Genomic DNA, 12,303 nt, shown 5'->3' with positions numbered 1-12,303 from the left:
GAAAAATCATCTGAGATCTGTAGGTTTATATCAAATCATCTAATATACATATAACTAGAATCTCCAAAGAAGAGAAGCAAGAGAGTATGAGACGAGAGAAAAATGTAAACATATAATGGCCAAGAAAGAACCAGTATTAATGAAAGACACAAACATAGATCCAAGAAGTTCAGTAAACTCTATAAAAAGAAAAACATCCCTAGACATACCTAGTCAATCTGCTGAAAAGTAAATATAATGCACAGATGTAGCCATTGAGAACAACCACACATTATGGAAAGGGAAATAAAAATTAAAATGATGAATGACTTCTCACCAGAAACAAATGAGGCCTGAGTACAATAAAATAACTTCTTTAAAGTACTGAAAGAAGAAATAAAAGGTCAACATAGAGTCCTATTATCCAACTAAAATACCCCTCGAAAATAAAAGTAGGGACATTCTCTGATAGACAAAAGCTGAGAGAACTCATGTATATTAAAAACTGCAATAGGGCCAGGTGCAGTGGCTCACACCTGTAATCCCAGCACTTTGGGAGGCCAAGGCGGGCAGGTCACCTAAAGTCAGGAGTTCGAGACCAGCCTGGCCAATATGGTGACACCCTATTTCTACTAAAAATATAAAAGTTAGCTGGGCTTGGTGACATGTGCCTATAATCCCACCTACTTGGGAGACTGAGGCAGGAGAATCACTTAAACCTGGGAGGTGGAGGTTGCAGATCGCACCATTGCACTCCACCCTGGGCGACAGAGCAAGAGTCAGTCTCAAAAAAAACAAAAACAGAAACAAAAAAACAGAAAAGAAAAAAACCACTGCAATAGGCTGGCCACTGTGTCTCATGCCTGTAATGCCAACACTTTCGGAGGGCAAGGCAGAAGGATCACTTGAGCCTAGGAGTTCCAGATCAATCTGGGCAACATATCAAGGCTCCATGTCTGCAAAAAAGAAAAAGAAAAATTAGCCAGGTATAGTGGCGTATACTTGTGGTTGCAGCTACTCAGGAGGCTGAGGCAGGATGATCGCTGGAGCCGAGAAAGTTGAGGCTGCAGTGAGCCACGTTCATGCCACCACACTCCAGCCTGGGTGACAGAGACCCTGTCTGAAAACAAAAACAAAAACAGTCCATGGGAGCCGAGTGTGCTGGCTCACACCTCTAATACCAGCACTTTGGGAGGCCAAGGCAGGAGGAGTGCTTGAGGCCAGGAGTTTGACACCATCATGGGCAACACAGCAAGACCCACAAAAAATTTCTTACATTTGCCTGGTGTGGTGACATGCACCTGAAGACACAGCTACTCAGGAGGCTGAGGCGGGAGGGTCGCTTGAGTCCAGGAGCTCAAGGCTGCAGTGAGCTATGATCGAGTCATTGCACTCCAGCCTGGCAGCCTGAGCAACAGAGTAAGACTGTCTCTAAAACAACAACAGCAAAACTGTCCATGGGCTGGATCTGGCCCATGGGCCCCACTTGTTTTCCAACCCCTATAATATATCAACTTAACAAAATAAAAAAGAGAAATACGTAATAATCTTATTAGAAGCTAAAAATGCAACTCACAAAATTTAAAAACCCTGCCTAATAAAAACTCAACAAACTAGGAATAGAAAGGAACTTCTTTGGGCTGGTCTATGAAAAACTTACAATTAACATTATACTTAGTGATGAAACATTAAGACCTTTATCCCTAAGATTGAGAGAACAAGGAAAGGTGTCTGTGCTCACCACACGTTAAATGTTGCACTAGATATTGTAGCCAGTGCAGAAAGGCAAAAAAAAAAAAAAAAAAAAGAAGAAGAAGAATAGTCATAAAATCAGAAAGTCAGAAAAAGAAGTAAAAACATTATTTGCAGACTAGACTGTTGTGTATGTATTTAATATAAAACTGTATGGAATATGCAAGAACTATTTCTAGAATAAATGAATTTATCAAGTTGGCATGATTGAAGATTAGCATACAAAAATCAGCCAGGCACACTGGCACATGCCTAAAGTCCCAGCTACTTGGGTGGCTGAGGCAGGAGGATCCCTTGAGCTCAGGAGTTTGAGACCAACCTGGGCAACACAGCGAGACTCAACTCTAAACAAACAAAAAATCAATTGTATTTCTAGATGCTAGCAACAAACAACTTAAAAATGAAAATTAGCTGGGCACAGTGGCTGATGCCTGTAATCCCAGCACTTTGGGAGGCCAAGATGGGCGGATCACGAGGTCAGGAGATCGAGACCAGCCTGACCAACATGATGAAGCCCTGTCTCTACTAAAACTACAAAAATTTGCCGGGCATGGTGGTGCATTCCTGTAATCCCAGCTACTCAAGAGGCTGAGGCAGAAGAATCGCTTGAACCTGGGAGGCAGAGGTTGCAGTGAACCAAGATCATGCCACTGCTTTCCAGCCTACCCAACAAAGGTAAAACTCCGTCTAAAAAAAAAAAAAAAGAAAGAAAGAAAATTTAAAATATTTAAAAAATCAAATGCTTAAGAAAAAGTCCAATGTAAGATATGCAAGTCTTATGCAAGGGAAGCTACAAAACATTGCTGAGAAAAAAATTAATACCTAAATAAATGACAAGACATAATGTGTTCATGGATTAGCTGACTCAATACTATTAAAATTTTCATTCTAAATAGACGTATAGACTCAACAAAACCCCATATCAAGATTCTAGCAGTTTGTTTTTTGTTTTTTGTTTTTGTTTTTTTTTAGACAGGGTCTTGCTGTCACACAAGCTGGAATGCAGTGTCATGAACACAGCTCACCCAGCACAGCTAAGTTTGAAAAACAAGATGAGCTAATTATAAAACTTCTATGACAAAGTATCGAGAATAACCAAAGCAATCTTGAAAAAGAACAAAAGGGAAGGATTTACTAGTTTAAAGACTTACTAGAAACAACTGTATATCCATGTTGAAAAAAACTAAACCTCATTCTGTTCACAAAAATTGATTTGAGACGGATCATAGACCTAAATATAAAATCCTAAACCATAAAACTTCTAGAAGAAAATATGTTCTTTGTGACTTAGAGGTCATAAACCCATAAAATAAAAAACTGATAAAGTCGATTTTATCAAAAAAATTTGTTCATAAAAAGATCCCAATAAGTGAATACACAGAGTCTTTTAAAAAAATCATAGCATATCTATCCATCAAAGGATTTATACCCAGAATACAAAGAATACCTACAATAAAAAGACTCCCAACTTTAAAATCAGAAAAGACATGAAAGACACTCCATGAAAGATATACAAGTGAAAAATAAGCATATGAAAAAGTGCTCAACATCATTAATCATCAGGGAAATGTAAATTAAAATCAATTATTTCATATGTGCTAAAATGGCTAATATAAAAAACACTGACAATGTAAATGTTGACAGACATGTAAAGCAACTGCAACTCTCATACATCACTGATGGGAGTACAAAATGATGAAACCACTTTGGAGAACAAGAGGGCAGTTTCTTTTTTTTTTTTTTTTTAATTATTATTATACTTTAAGTTCTAGGGTACATGTGCATAACGTGCAGGTTTGTTACATATGGATACCTGTACCATGTTGGCGTGCTGCACTCATCAACTCGTCAGCACCCATCAACTCGTCATTTACATCAGGTATAACTCCCAATGCAATCCCTCCCCACTCCCCCCTCCCCATGATAGGTCCCGGTGTGTGATGTTCCCCATCCCGAGTCCAAGTGATTTCATTGTTCAGTTCCCACCTATGAGTGAGAACATGCGGTGTTTGGTTTTCTGTTCTTGTGATAGTTTGCTAAGAATGATGGTTTCCAGCTGCATCCATATCCCTACAAAGGACACAAACTCATCCTTTTTTATGGCTGCATAGTATTCCATGATGTATATGTGCCACATTTTCTTAATCCAATCTGTCATTGGTGGACATTTGGGTTGATTCCAAGTCTTTGCTATTGTGAATAGTGCCGCAATAAACATACGTGTGCATGTGTCTTTATAGCAGCATGATTTATAATCCTTTGGGTATATCCCCAGTAATGGGATGGCTGGGTCATATGGTACTTCTAGTTCTAGATCCTTGAGGAATCACCATACTGTTTTCCATAATGGTTGAACTAGTTTACAATCCCACCAACAGTGTAAAAGTGTTCCTATTTCTCCACATCCTCTCCAGCACCTGTTGTTTCCTGACTTTTGAATGATTGCCATTCTAACTGGTGTGAGATGGTATCTCATTGTGGTTTTGATTTGCATTTCTCTGATGGCCAGTGATGATGAGCATTTTTTCATGTGTCTGTTGGCTGTATGAATGTCTTCTTTTGAGAAATGTCTGTTCATATCCTTTGCCCACTTTTTGATGGGGTTGTTTGTTTTTTTCTTGTAAATTTGTTTGAGTTCTTTGTAGGTTCTGGATATTAGCCCTTTGTCAGATGAGTAGATTGCAAGAATTTTCTCCCATTCTGTAGGTTGCCTGTTCACTCTGATGGTAGTTTCTTTTGCTGTGCAGAAGCTCTTTAGTTTAATGAGATCCCATTTGTCAATTTTGGCTTTTGTTGCTGTTGCTTTTGGTGTTTTAGACATGAAGTCCTTGAAGAGGGCAGTTTCTAATAAACATGCACTTACCGTATGACCCAGTAATTTTCTACTGTTATTTATCCAAGAGAGATGAGAACATATATCCACAAAAAAAACAAAAACAAAAGTCTGTGTAAGAACATCGATAGCATCCTTATTCATAACTGCCCCAAACTGGAAACAACCTAAAAGTCCTTCACTAGGAAAATGAATAAACAAATTGTGGTATATTTACAGAATGAAATACTACTCAGCAATAAAGAGTAATCCTGAAACATACAATATGGATGTCTTTAAAGCATTATCAGTGAAAGAAGCCAGATGCAAAAGAGTACATTATAATATGATGCCATTTATATATAATCCAAAAGCAGGTAAAGCAAATCTTTAGTGATAAAAATTAGGAAGTGATCACTGGAGTAGGGAGGTGCTCAGGGGTGATTTAAATGTACTTGAGAACTTTCTGGGTGAATTTTAATGTTTTATATCTTCTATTGGTAGTTATTACACAGACGTATACAATTGTCAAAACATCAAACTTAACACTTAAAATGTGTGCGTTTTTTAATAATAGTAATTTCTATATATCAATTTAAAATAAAGGTGAGTAGTGGATTCCTATTCCAGGAGTGTTTGTCTCCGATTCTTCACTGGCCTGTTATCTGTTTGCTTCAGTGAGATTTTTGGGCTCCAATCTATTCAGGGCCAGGCCCTTGATTATGGAATTTATCTTGAAGGGCACAGAATCCAGTGTCCCAGAGACAGCATTTAGAATCTGTGAAGCAATTTTGTGGAAACAACAGTCATTTATTTCCATTGGTTAGTAAGCAACCACTTGAGCATTGTAAGGCACAGACTTGTACACGGACTTCCGTAAAAGTACAGCACTTAACCTACTTTGTTGCAGGCTAGTCAAAATGTAGTAAAAATTAATTATTCAAAGGCATGCAGAACACTATCACCTTTCATTAATCCCATTCTCTAGCATTTACTGCCCAGATCTTTACAACACTCCAAATTAGAACTAGGATTTTTGGATACAAAATCATTTCCTATCCACAGCAGACATCTTTTCCAAAGCAGGTAGACACTCAGATCATTCTTCCTTATTAGAAAACTCTTTAGTGTTTTCCCTAGCTAAATAGAAAAAACACTACAACTCTGGGTATATGGTAGGAATTTATTAACAAGCAAACAACTTTGTTCATACCAGGAAGACCAGCAATTAGATTATAAATGACTTCAGAGCAAGTGCAAGAACTTAACAATTTTAGATCATTCCATGAGAATGTCTATTTGCCCAAGAAGGCCCACAAGAAGTGCCCTACAAATGCTGGTTATTATTTTACACTGTACTTCCTCTGAGAAAATGATGTGACGTACAGAGGTGGGAGTACACATAGCAAGGAAGTCTCTCTGTAAAACAAAGCTGGGAAATTCAAGTAATGGTGTTTTTGGATAAGATGCCTAAGAAAACTTAGGACAAAATCCTGCTGTGCGTGTGTTTGCTCAGTCCTCAGGAATCCCACTTGGCCAACTGACTCCAGAGAGCTACAGCCTCACTGCACAAGCCTCAGATTCATAATTCTAAGTACAGCCATTTAATGTGCACTGAACTGGCTTAAAGGGCACTACTCTGTTGTTATACAGAAACAAATTTTAGCTATCAGAAGGAACTCTGAAATCTATAGAAACATTTTCAGCCTAAAAAGCTTTCTGGGGAATAAACTGTCTACTATAGATAGTTGGTTTTGTATTTCTTCTTCTTTCTTCTTTCCTCTTCCTCTTTCTCTTTCCTCTTTCCTCTTTCCTCCTTCCTCCTTCTCCTTCTCCTTCTCCTCCTTTTCTTTTTTGACAGTCTCACTCTGTCTCTCAGGCTGAAGGGCGGTGGCGTGATCTCAGCTCACTGCAACTTCCACCTCCCGGGTTCAAGAGATTCTCCTGCCTCAGTCTCCTGAGTAGCTGGGATTACAAGCATGCGCCACTATGCCTGGCTAATTTTTGTATTTTTAATAGAGATGGGGTTTCATTGTGTTGGCCAGGCTGGTCTCAAACTCCTGACCTTATGATCCACCCGCCTTGGCCTCCCAAAGTGCTGCGATTACAAGGCGTGAGCCACCATGCCCTGCCTGGTTTTATATTTCTATAATCACCCTCCAAATTCTCATTCTGAAAGAAACTTGAATACTCCATGGATAAAGGCAGGTGACTTGGAGTAAATTACACCTTTAAACTGGTGTAATCAGTGAAGAGGGTTTCGCAGGTGCCAAATAAGACATAAACGGTTACTGAGGAAATATTAAGTATATAAAGCTAATGTCAACTGGGCATGGTGGCTTGCACCTATAGTCCCAGGTACTCAGGAGGCTGTGGCAGGAAGATGGTTTGAGTCCTGGAGTTCACAGCAGTAGTGCACCCTAATTGTGCCTGTGAATAGCCATTATACTCCAAATGGGTAACATAGTGAGACCCCCACCTCTAAAAAAAATAGTAATTTTTTGAAAAGCCAATGTCGTCAAAGTAAGTAAGGTTGGACTTCTGGAAAGGGTTTAGAAATGCAGGGCTGGCTTGCTGAACTCATTAAAATGCTAGGGTGGCTCTCAAATCTGAGGCAAAAGAATGAATACTTTGAGTACTTCTGAACAGTGTATCTGAGGTCACCAACAAAAGAGGCATCTGTTTTGAAGAGATGAGCCAAGATAAGAATTAAGTTTCCAGGGCAATCTTAGGTTGGAAGTCCCCTAATCAGTCTATATATATCATTTTAGCAGGTGCTTTTGGTGACTGAGAAGCAGATACAGTGTGGTGAAAATAATATACTGGTCAAACAGAAGAGCTGGCTCTGATCTTAACTGGTTGAGTGACCTTGGGAATTCCACTGAGTCTATGCAGAATCAAGGTTGAGAGCTTCAGACAAACCAACAGACCTTTTGTTCACTGCTCTACCGCCAGTGCCCGGCACTGTGGGTGGTGACCAATAAAACCTAGGTTTGTAACTTTATTCTGCCACTTACTAACAGGATGACCTCGGGGAAACTACCCATCTTCTTTGAGCTTCTATTTTCTTATTTATAAAATGAAAATAGTAACTACATCCTAAGATTGAGATGGAAGAGCCAGGAGCAGTGGCACATGCCTATGATCCCAGCTACTCAGGAGGCTGAGGCAGAAGGGTTGAGCCCAGGAGTTCAAGTTCAGCCTGGGCAAAATAGCAAGATTGTCTCTTAAAAAAATAAAAAATAAAAATGAACAAGATGGAAACAAAGCATTTGGTAAAGACTAAATAGCCACAATTATCTATCATATGCCAATTCATTACATATATTTTAAAAATTAAAATTTCAGGGCATTTCAGTTTTGTCCGACAATTTCCATGATGTGAAGCCAGCTAACTCTGATCTCCAAGATCTCCTTCCTGATTGAGTAAGCTCTCAACACCCATGTTTGTATTGATGATCATGCCCCATGAATCTGATTGGTTCTCTCTACATGGATCTGGAACAGTTAACATGTTAACATGTAATACCTGGAGCTATGGGGTAACTGACAGGAAAAGCAGCAGTAAGAGCTGTAAGAGAATGATGTACAGATGGCAGACAATACCACTTTAGGGGTCCAAAATGGTTTTCTAGTTCCCAGTCCAATCTCATCCTGCCTTTGGGAGTCTCTTAGACAGCTCTGTATCCTTATCTTTTGCCCAAGTTAGCACTGGTGTGCTTATTATTGTAACTAGGCTTTGTTTTCACATGTTCTTTGATCCTCACAATATTCCTATGTAACAGACAAGAGCATAATAGAATGAACATATGGAATCAGACAAGCATGGCCCTGTTAGACACTCAATGTGTAACTTTTGAGTAAGTTAGTAGTGTATGAGTGTCTTTCCTCATAAAATAGGGTAACAATGCCCATTTTGCTTTAGGGCTGCTTTGGAAGATACAGACAAAAGTAAGGCATCTGGCAAAAAGCACTCAACAAATTACAGTGTCTATTAGTATTCCCATTTTACAAAAGGGAAAACTATGGCTGATAAATATCAATATTCTTACTACTATACCACACTTGAAATAAAAAATACAAGATTATCAAGTGAGAAACTTGTGAACTCTAAGTGCTTGATTAAACTGTGAGTCCACTTAACATGTGGATTTTTTTCAATAAATACATTGAAATTTTTTTGGAGGTTTGCAACAATTTGAAAACACTTGCAGACAAACCAACATTAAGAAAAAGAGTTGTTGGGGGCGGAGCAAGATGGCCGAATAGGAACAGCTCCAGTCTCCAACTCCCAGCGCCAGCGACACAGAAGACCAGTGATTTCCGCATTTTCAACTGAGGTACTGGGTTCATCTCACTGGGGAGTGCCAGACGATCTGTGCTGGTCAGCTGCTGCAGCCCGACCAGCGAGAGCTGAAGCAGGCCGAGGCATCGCCTCACCTGGGAAAGCGCCAGGGGAAGGAGATCCTTTTCCTAGCCAGGAACTGGGACACACAACACCTGGAGAAAATCCAGGTAACCACTGTGTGCCCTTTAAGCAACAGGCACGCCGGAGATCATATCCCACACTGGCGGGGAGGTCCCATGAGGCCTCCCTCATTGCCTAGCACAGCGTCATGATCTACCCATAAAGGCAGCAACAGGGCTGGGGGAGGAAGCCACGCCATTGCTGAGGCTTAAGTAGATGAAACAAAGCTGCTGGGAGGCCAACTAAGTGGAGCTCACAGCAGCTCAAGCCTGCCTGTCTGTAGACTCCACCTCTGGGGACAGGGCACAGCTACACAACAACAACAACAACAACAACAACAAAAGCAGCAGAAACCTCTGCAGGCATAAGCTTGACTGTCTGACAGCTTTGAGAGAGCAGTGGATCTCCCAACAGGAGGTTGAGATCTGAGAAGGGACAGACTGCCTCGCTCAAGTGGGTCCCTGACCCTGATAGCCTAACGGAGACATCCCCACTAGAGGGGCAGTCTGACACCCCACACCTCACAGGGTGGAGTACACCCCTGAGGCTTCCAAAGCAGAATCAGACAGGTACACTGGCTGTTCAGAAATATTTCTATCTTCTGCAGCCCTCTGCTGCTGATACAGGCAAACAGGGTCTGGAGTGGACCTCAAGCAATCTCAACAGACCTACAGCTGAGGGTCCTGACTGTTAGAAGGAAAACTATCAAACAGGAAGGACACCTACATAAAACCGGCAGTACATCACCATCATCAAAGACCAGAGGCAGATAAAACCACAAAGATGGGAAAAGCAGGGCAGAAAAGCTGGAAGTCAAAAATAAGAGCACATCTCCCCGGCAAGGAGGAGGCGTAGCTCATCGCCAACAACGGATCAAAAGCTGAATGAGGAGAATGACTTTGTGAGATGAGAGAAGAAGGCTTCAGTCCATCAAATTTCTCAGAGCTAAAAGAATTACGTACCCAGTGCAAAGAAATACAAAATCTTGAAAAAAAAGTGGAAAGTGTGACTAGAGTAATTAATGCAGAAGGTCATAAGCCGAAATAAAAGAGATATAGAAAACCATGACCACGAGAAATGCGGTGGGCAAATGCACAAGCTTCAGTAACTGACTCGATCAACTGGAAGAAAGTATCAGCGATTGAGGATCAAATGAATGAAATGAAGCCGAGAAAGAGAAACAAAAGAAAAAAGAAGAAAAAGAAATGAACAAAGCCTGCAAGAGTATGGGATTATGTAAAAGATAAAATCTACGTCTGATTGGGGTGCCTGAAAGTGAGGGGAAAATGGAACCAGTTGGAAAACGCACTCTTCAGGATATCATCGGAGAACTTCCCCAACCTAGCAGGGCGAATGACATTCAAATCCGGGGAGACACAGAGAGCGCCAAAGATACTCTCGGAGAAGAGCAACTCAAGACACATAGTACCAGATTCACCAAAGTGGAAATGAGAGAAAAATCTTAAGGGCAGCCAGAGAGAAAGTCGGGTTACCCACAAAGGGAAGCCCATCAGACTCTGGCTTGGTCTCTCGGCAGAAACTCTACAAGCCAGAGAAGAGAATGGGGCCAATATTCAACATTCTTAAAGAAAAATTTTCAACCCAGAATTTCATATCCAGCCAAACTAAGTTTCATAAGTGGAGAAATAAAATCCTTTACAGATAAGCAAATGCTTAGAATTTTGTCACCACTAGGCCTGCCTTACAAAGAGACGGAAGCACTCAACATGGAAAAGAACAGCGGTACCAGCCATTGCAAAAACATGCCAAATGTAAAGACTATCAAGGCTAAGAAGAAACTGCATCAACTAACAAACAAAATAACCAGTTAATATCATAATGGCAGGATCAAGTTCACACATAACAATCTTAACCTTAAATATGTAAATGGACTAAATGCTCAATTAAAAGACACAGACTGGCAAAACTGGATAAAGAGTCCAAGACTATCAGTCTGCTGTATTCAGGAGACCCATCTCACCGCAGAGACATACATAGGCTCAAAATAAAAGGGATGGAGGAAGATTTACCAAGCAAATGGAGAACAAAAAAAAGCAGGGGTTGCAATACTAGTCTCTGATAAAACAGACTTTTAAACCATCAAAGATCAAAAGGGCAAAGAAGGCCATTACATAATGGTAGGGATCAATTCAACAGGAAGAGCTAACTATCCTAAATATATATGCACCCAATACAGGAGCACCCAGATTCATAAGCAAGTCCTTAGAGACACAAAGAGACTTAGACTCCCATGCATGTGTGGGGAACTGTATCCACTGTCAACATTAGACAGATCGTAAGAGAAAGTTAACAAGGATATCCAGGAATTGAGCTCATCTCTGCAGCCAGCAGACCTAATAGAAATCTATAGAACTCTCACCCCAAATCAACAGAATATACATTCTTCTCAGCACCACATCGTACTTACTCCAAAATTGACCACATGGTAGATGAAAGCACTCCTCAGCAAATGTACAGAGCAAGAATTATAACAAACTGTCTCTCAGACCACAGTGCAATCAAACTAGAACTCAGGACTAAGAAACTCAATCAAAATTGGCTCAACTACATGAAACTGAACAACCTGCTCTGAATGACTACTGGGTACATAGCGAAATGAAGGCAGAAATAAAGATGTTCTTTGAAACCAATGAGAACAAAGATACAACATACACCAGAATCTCTGGGACACATTTAAAGCAGTGTATAGAGGGAAATTTATGGCACTAAATGCCCACAAGAGCAGGAAGATCAAAATTGACACTCTAGCATGAATTAAAGAACTAGAGAAGCAAGAGCAAAACACATTCCAAAGCTAGCAGAGGCAAAGAAATAACTAAGATCAGAGCAGAACTGAAGGAGATAGAGACACAAAAACCCTCCAAAAATCCAATGAATCCAGGAGTTGGTTTTTGAAAAGATCAAAATTGACAGACCACTAGCAAGACTAATAAAGAAGAAAAGAGAAGAATCAAATCGGCCTTAATTAAAAATGATAAAGGGATATCACCACCGACCCCACAGAAATGACTACCATCAGAGAATACTATAAACACCTCACCATGGAAATAAACTGGAAAACCTAGAAGAAATGGATAATTTCCTGGACCTTACACTCTTCCAAGACTAAACCAGGAAAGAAGTTGAATCCCTGAATATATAGACCAATAGTAGGAAATACGAAATTGAGGGCAATAATTAATAGCCTGCCAACCAAAAAGTCAGGACCAGATGGATTCACAGCTGAATTCTACCAGAGGTATAAGGAGGAGTTGGTACCATTCCTTCTGAA

The 12,303-nt window shown here is 40.3% G+C and overlaps 1 protein-coding gene across 5 annotated transcripts in view; it reads right to left on the bottom strand.

The window, feature by feature from the left end:
- Positions 1-12,303, bottom strand: part of LOC108586781 (elongation factor-like GTPase 1) — a 51,668-nt gene that overhangs the window by 19,113 nt on the left and 20,252 nt on the right. For 2 of the 5 annotated variants that reach the window (XR_001904513.3, XR_001904510.2), the window contains one exon: positions 4,469-5,321. The exons of 2 other annotated variants lie outside the window; for them this stretch is intronic. The gene's annotated coding sequence lies outside the window, so the exon portion shown is untranslated. Of the gene's footprint in view, positions 1-4,468; positions 5,322-7,749; positions 7,770-12,303 lie in introns of those variants that run through there. One more of the 5 variants, XR_004185079.1, reaches the window with a different exon arrangement.

The sequence above is a fragment of the Papio anubis genome, chromosome 7 (genome assembly GCF_008728515.1).
Source record: "Papio anubis isolate 15944 chromosome 7, Panubis1.0, whole genome shotgun sequence".
NCBI classification, from domain to species: Eukaryota; Metazoa; Chordata; class Mammalia; order Primates; family Cercopithecidae; genus Papio; species Papio anubis.
This window is presented reverse-complemented; position numbering and strand designations above follow the sequence as displayed.